The sequence below is a fragment of the Patiria miniata genome, unplaced genomic scaffold (genome assembly GCF_015706575.1).
Source record: "Patiria miniata isolate m_02_andy unplaced genomic scaffold, ASM1570657v1 HiC_scaffold_17, whole genome shotgun sequence".
Taxonomy (NCBI): domain Eukaryota; kingdom Metazoa; phylum Echinodermata; class Asteroidea; order Valvatida; family Asterinidae; genus Patiria; species Patiria miniata.
Genome location: NW_024037055.1, coordinates 103491 through 111524, shown reverse-complemented (window position 1 = coordinate 111524; position 8034 = coordinate 103491).

The following is an 8034-nucleotide window of genomic DNA, read 5'->3' as shown; positions in this document are numbered from 1 at the left end:
GACTTGAGACTTGACGTGACTAGCTAAAATTTGACTAGGGAATTGATTTGACTTGGGAAAAAAATGACTTGGTTACAACTTAATACATGAAATACTTTATGACAATCCTCCGCCGCCATTTGCTGGAGTTCAATTTATCCCAAAGGGAGGGAGAGAGAGGTCAAACAGCGGTTAGTGCCATTAAAGTACATGTAGTCCTTTGCCAAAATTTAGTTTTGTTCGTTTGGAGGGCAGAAATAAATAGCCCTCAATGTCTGGCATGTTTGGGCGTTAGTTGCATTCCATTTCTTTCTTAATCTGACTATTGAGGTCTTGTGTACTGATGCGTGTACTGCTATAAAAAAGGATAACGAATGCCAAGCCATTGCATTCATTTCAGGTCTATGTATTCACCGCTGAGTATCGTACCATTTCTAACCTATCTACACGTGAAGTTCCTGTTTTGCTGGTTTTCTTTAATTCTTTTATTTGCAGACTTGTTGTGTGATATGTTTTCAACTGTGACATACACGGACAGTGGTGCCGCGATTGCCTTTTTTGCCACTGCTCCCGGAATCTAGTCACACCGGGTTCAACCTGAAGCACAAACACCAGGCACTCCCCGATTGAAGGACCCGAGTCTAAGAGCTACCACTAAGAGCTACCAATGCAGCAAGGGTAAATTCATCCATGGGTTTAACAGAAATTTGATGTTTGGTCATGTGAATCCAATTATTAGCAAATAGTTGTTGGCCGCACTGTTCATGTATGTATATTTCTTGTTAATATTTTCAAAGTATTGGCAAAAATGTTCAATGGAAGTGGGCAAAACAGCATGCAAAGTATGCTTGATTTTTATGTTTGGATGGCAAGCGATTTCCTGCAGACATGACGTCATAGGGCACGCAGTGGATGCTTGTCCAATTCAGATTGTTTTCAAATTGTGCTTAATGTCAATATACCAGATGCCATTTTGTATTTTGTTTTCTGGTGATGATGTGCTTACAATTTTTAATTCTGAACATTTAATACCTGTATCTAGCAGTCAACACAGCAGTTGGTTACAATGTGATACGAAAAGAGTAATGAATACACAAAAGGAGTCCGAACAAATATAAAAGATAAATATTTGCTTTTGCCAGTTTCTGTAACAAATTGTCGGGTCGGTTAATGGAAAGGTTCTTAGCCTCCAAGTTTGCATAATCGATTACATATGTACTTCATCTACCACAGATAAAGCTGAAATCAATGTAAGATTTATTGTTACGGCCAGGAAGTTTTGAATTGTTTTTCCAATCCTCTTATAGGGACAAAGCGCATAGTACGAGTGGGTTCAATGTTTTAATCTGCATGAAAATGTTCTTTTCTTATGTAGAATACCTTTACAGACAAACAACACAAGACAAAGATAAACAAACTAACAATACATTACAAAATCACGAGAACAGATTGTAAGTATAGTATAATAAGGGAATAACAGTGTGAGGAGCCGGTGTGGGGGTGACCGCTGTTAATGGATCGAGACGAAGTCGAGGCCCATTAACAGCGGTCACCCCCACACCCGGTCATTATCACGCAGTGAAGACCGGATCCTCACACTGTTATTCCCATTAATAAATACCTTTTGAACGAAATAAACAGTTAAAATGCTCCAATTTTGTGACTTTTTTCCGGCGATATTTCCAGACTTTTTTGTGTTCATGTTCATGGGCCATATTTTAGCTTAACAGCTATAACGACGTAAACTCAACAGAAACTGCAGCCGTAGCGAAACAAATTACAACAATGTTTTCATATCTTTACCTGATGGAGGAAGCTGAAATCTCGTTTTCCTTGTGTCCGGAATTACAAAGATGCTTGGTTTAGGAAAGGTAAATATGTCGGTGGGTGAAGTGTTTCAAAGAAAATAAATGATAGATCTACGCTTTCGTCGTAAACATCCTCAGTATATACTGCACTGCTGTACGATGTCGTTTCAAAACTTCCTTACGCACGTGCACGCACGCATCCCTGGCAACTGTGTTGCGTACGCGCGCGTCAGTCTCACGCGATGGGGGTTGAGCGCATGTGCAGTGCTCTATTGCTACAAGCTACCGCAGGACTGTTACTGTATTTTGACCAATCATTGGCTTGCATGGGGCTGAACGGGGCTTGATCAATGCTGGTTCAGGGGCCATTTATTCGCTTATATCTTTGAAGCCGGTCCATTATCACCGTTAATGCCCGGCCACGTGATCGAGTCTGGACCAATCAGAAACCATCAACTCTCCAAGGTATTTATTAATGATATATAAAGCACAAAATAAACAAATAATTGAAAGGGCATTGTTTAATAGAGAGAATGAGCTATGATAGATTACAGGAAACATTTTTTTTCATGCATTTATTTGAAGCAACCTACAGAATTTTGGAATAACACTGAATGTGTGATGAACAAAATGTTTATTTTTATTCTCAAACCTGAAAAGATCAGGCGATTAAGAGAGCAAATAACTCTTATTTGTTTATATTGAAATACATGTACTTTAAAACAAGGATCGATCACTCCAGTAAAAATTCTGAGAGAAAACAGCGTCAATTGATTGAATGAATTTCACTCTGACTTGACTTGGACCTATGTACATGTAGTGAGGGTCTGGAGTACTTTTTAAGTTGAAGCGTCCTCCAAATTTTGCCTGATCAACATGAAATTTTGTGACTTTTCCCAACTTTTTAACAGTGGTCATTATGGCACCAAACGCACTTCTGTAGTGTGTTCATTATTACCAAAAACATCGGTGCTCATAAACTTTAGTCAAAAATACTTCCATTTTCAAAACCTATCAAGTATTATCTTTAGACTGAAATTCATGGCTACATAACTTAGTTATATCCCTTAAAGCCATTTCTCCGTGTGGAAACTTACTTAAGTACATGTTCTTGACCTTCTACAGGGATTCTCCTGATAACATAGTTATTTCCCTTAAAGCCATTTCTCCCTGTGGAAACTTACTAAAGTACAAGGTCAAGAACATCATAAAGTGTATCGACATGGCTACATAATTAACAACAATACATGCTCATGCAGAGTAATGTGGCTGCCATTGGTGCGAAAAGCCCATGAAATTTTCACCTTTCTGATAGTTATTACATGAATCACTTGCATTATTACATGAATCACTATAGTCCATCATTTGTAATTTGTGCATTTTGTTCGTTTGAAGCAACAAAAGTGCTCAAAATCTCTAAAGAAGGGTGCTGAACAACTAACCTGATGAAGTTTCAGCTCAGCTTCAGCTGAATATTTCGAGAAAAACAACATTCTAGGATTTCGATTTCAAATCAAAAGTTGCTGAATCATGTTTTGAATTGGGCCTGAATTTAGCGTCTGAGACACGTTCTCAGTGAGCCGATTGCAGCTACCGGTACGCGATGTCGCGCACCGATCCGACGAATTATAGCAACTGCGCGCGCGTGTGCGTCATGTCAACGCTTGCGAATACAAAAAATGAACTACTAACGGAAATTTCCAACGATGCTTCTTAAGACTCACCGTTGGAAAAGGCCTTCTTTCGTTGATTTCTTCAAAATGACAGCTTGCCAGAAAGAATAATTTCACAGGGAGTTTAGTATGCTTTTAAACAATAATTACGCTAGTTACTTTTGGGATAGCTGCAAATGATGGACTCTGGCTTTTCATAACATCACCATAATTATGTACATTTACACCAGTTTTGCCAATTCATGTTGAAACCCGCCAATTTTTTGAATGAAATAAGTAGATAGCATATATTTGGCAGTAACAATGGATATGCCTACATACATGTACAATTACCTGACTGGGACCATTTACACATAAAATACAGAAATTATGCCAAAAAAGTTATTTAGACAAGAGTTTGGAAAACATTTAGAAACATCACCTCTAGTGGTATAGTAGCAATATAGAACCAAGAATGTCATATTATAGAGTAATCGCCAACCAATATTCCTGCCAAATCAGTTGTACGAAAATCGGTCAAAGCATATGGAAATCAATGTGGGGATCACAATGTGCTGTACCCCTCCCTTTCAGAAAAAAAAATACCCGGCTGATATTGAAATCTGTCCGCACTTGGTTATATTTGATGGGGGAGTTGACATTTTTTTAATTAATATATTAACAAAACATACCAAACAACCCTGTAATTTATAAGCACCAATACATTTAAAATCGCTTGCTATGCAACAATGGACACACCACATAAGTGTGGCCATGTTGACTACTGATGACAGTTTGGAAAAGACTCAAAATGTCACGCTGATTATGAATTTACGAATTGTGGGGCATAGCACCACTTACAATGGTACTACAGTCGTGGGGGTCGCAAGGGGGGGGGGGGCAAGGGCCAAAGGGGGCAAGGGACAAAAGAGGGGGGGGGGAAAAGGCGTGAAATCATATTGCTGTTAATTTAATGGGTGGGGGGGGGGGGAAATGTCCCTGCCTGCTCTCGAAAAATGATAAATCGAGAATATGCTGGAAAAGTACAGGGATTCCGGGGAGAAAATGTGCTAGTTTGCACCCCTCTAGAAAACAAATCTTGGCGACGCCCATGACTATATACGACTTACTATGTACTCGATCTGACCGTAACTATTCAATCAATCAAAATAGAAGTCATTTTGAGTTTTCACTAGAGTGATGTTTAAAGTACATATTGTGACGGACGGAAAGTGTAGTTTTTATGTACATGTACATGTTATTGTATTCTAATCTTATGAATGAACTGTAGTATAGTACACCCGTGACTGGGAGTAGCCACTGATCTCTATATAAAGACTGGATAGCTAATAAAGAGCCGCACAATGTATGAATTTGACGCCATATTGGTGAGACCGGCTGGTGATCTACAAAGGACAAGTTGCCGTCTTTATAGACAGCATGATTTCTTTTGTAACGTCGCAGTTCACTTGACTTATATTTTGGCCACCACCACTGACCAACTGACCAAGGTTTTATAACTGGAATTTTTCTAACGTCGTGGTTAGTTTTATAATGCCGCAAATCACTTTTTCGGCGTTTTTGAAATAATAATCACTACGGACATGTGTCCCTTTTAGAACATCATAATATGTGTACGTGACCAAAATGCGTGTCAACTGTTGATACAACGCGCGCGTATTTACGCGTAGAACGTTCGTGTTATACGCGGCCATCTTTGTGAGACCGGGGGCGAATTGGTCAATATGCAAAGTCTACTGTGTGAATGTTGTATGCATATCCGCTATCCAGTCTTTATATAGAGATCAGTGGGCGTAGCTAAGCAATCAGTGCTTGCGCGTATGCACGCACGCGATTGGTTAACAGAGCCCCATAGGTTTCATGCAGCATAATGGTTTAGTGCATGTACTAAGTATGCGCATAGGTAGATTGCTACACACGTGTACGCACGGAAGGTTTCTGGCAAGTGGCAGCAAGCTGCACGAAAGTGAGTTGAGGGTGCTCTCGCTGTGGTATGTATTGCTATATGGTGATTTGCGCTATATGATACGCACGGGCAGTTTAGCCGTTATCGAACCATATCTCCACAATGGCACTGAGCTATGCAATGCGATATTGTTTAGGCAGTGCAGCAATGGCTTGTGCATTGCTATAGTATTCCTGTAATGCAGCATTGGTTATGCATTGCTATACCGGTAGCATTTCTGTAATGCAGCATTGGTTGTGTATTGCTATAGCATTCCTGTATGCAGCATTGGTTGTGCACTGCTATAGCGTTCCTGGATGCAGCATTGGTTTGTGCATTGCTATAGCAATGTAATGCAGCATTAGTTGGTGTATTACTTATTGGAGTGAACAGTGCGATATCAGTTATGTATTGCAAATAGGGCACGTTCAAAAACCACAGGGCGTTTTCGAATCCCTGTTCTTGACAACACTCGGGTTAACCCGACACGAGAACAGCGGTCTCGAACGTGACGAACAGACCCGAGAGGGCATTCGCGGATCGATTTTTTCACTCCCCGGTTGATGGAGGGTTCGGCGAGGTGCAGCTTGAACAAAATGGCGGACTGTGCAGATTCGTAAATTGTTTTGTGGTGTTTTTTTTGTTGCTAATACCCTAATGATGGGAATAAGAATACCATTATAGTGCAGGTATGCAATTTCATCCCCGCATGTCTGGTTTTGCAACAGTCGTCCTCGTTCATTTGGAATAGGCCTAAGAACAAATTCAGACGATTGTCTGCCATTTTGCATTGCTTTATATCGATGCGACACGCATCCGCGCGTTCGTAACAACCAGCTCGAGAATACGTTCTCGTGTTACCCGCGTGTTGTCAAGAACAGGGATTCGAAAACGCCCACAGATTGTAATAAAGGTACCCAAGACAATTATTACCAAATCATTTAATCATTTAAAGTGTTGTTGTCTCTGTAATTAATCATCGTCGTTACTTGAATTACCGACCATTTAGTTGCCAGTTGTCCTTGTTATTGTGGAATTGCCTTAATAACAGAAGGTCTAAGAATCCATTCCTACGGCGGTAGATTTCCACCAAAACGAGCCTGCATCCTTTAGCCTTTAGGCTGCTTTGTGTAGTCCCTGGTCCAAGGAATAACTTGGTTTGGGAACAGTCCCGCCACAATATAATTCAATACAAACAAATGAGTTATTTGCTCTCTAAATCGCCACTTTTTCTGTATTGAAAATAACAAAATAAATGCATTTTTGTTCAATAACTTACAGCATTATGTACGATGAACATGAATGCATGTATCCATATATATTTAACCCCCCCCCCCCACCTCCCCTGCGGTTTACAGATATTCAAAACAAGTCCCATGTTGAAATTTGTTTTTTTGGTGTGAAATTTACCATTTTTGGAGTGCTACTGCACAAATGATATACAATTACCCAAGATTTTCTCACCAAATATGAAAAGACCAATGTGTCTGAACTAACCATAGCCAAAGAGAAATTATTCTGAGTGCCCTGGTAAGTGGCATTTTGGATGGTTAAAAATGGGGTAAAAAATGCAATTTTGCTAGTTGTAAAAACATGCTATATTGTAGTGCTTAAAACTATATAAAGGTGATTTTTCAAAAGTGTTTCCATTTTCTTCTTGTACTTAAAGGGTAAGGATGATACTTTGTCGTGATATAGTTACCTTTGTGACATTACTTCGCCTTTTGGCTTGATGACCTTTGAAAATAACGCAAATAAAATAGATTTTTGCAGCCTCAATATTGCCCCAAAATGGCCAAAACACAAAAGTCTATGTTACTTAGTCCCCAATTCCTTTCATACCACCAAGTATGAAAAGAATTCGATTTTGTTTTAGCGTGGACACTTATATGAAGTATTTACACAAAATGACTCTTATGAATGATTTTAGATCAGACTAATGCGCGAAAAGAACAAAAAAGGGGACGTGGCTGTCGTTCTTTTTCATTTTTTTGCTGATACCATTGCAACACAAGGGGAGAGGAGAAAATTAAACCAGTTTACACTGATATAAAAATATAACTTAAAATTGATTTTAGGTCACACTAATTACCTTCAAGGGAATGTACAACATTTGCTTTTGCTGCAATTTTCAGAAAGAAATTAATTTGGAAGATCAGTAACATATCAAATATTGCTAAAATAATTTATTTCACGTTTTGGGTTTGAAGATGCTGGAAAAACCAAGAAAAACAATCATGTTCTTATAGTGTGGTTCCCTGACACCACTGAGGATGAAACAGCACAATTTATAGACTTTTGGGAATTGTAAGGTCAGAGAATCAGTCTAGCAGGCCAGTACTCCTTCACAGGTGTGTGATTAATTGCACAGAAAATGCGGAGTAAAGAATTATGGAAAATTAGGAGCAGTTTTTTTGGGGAAAAAAAAACAGTTTTCTCCAACGCTGGTCGGCCCAAAAAAAACCCCATTTTTTCGAAAATGTCAGCACACAATTAGCCACGATTTTACAGGATGCTTTAGACTGTCATTCTCTAACAATCCAGTAAGGTATTTTATGATGATATGATTATTTTGTTTTGTGATGTTTGCAAATGTTGTATCTTCCCTTTAAAAGCGATGGGAAAAGTG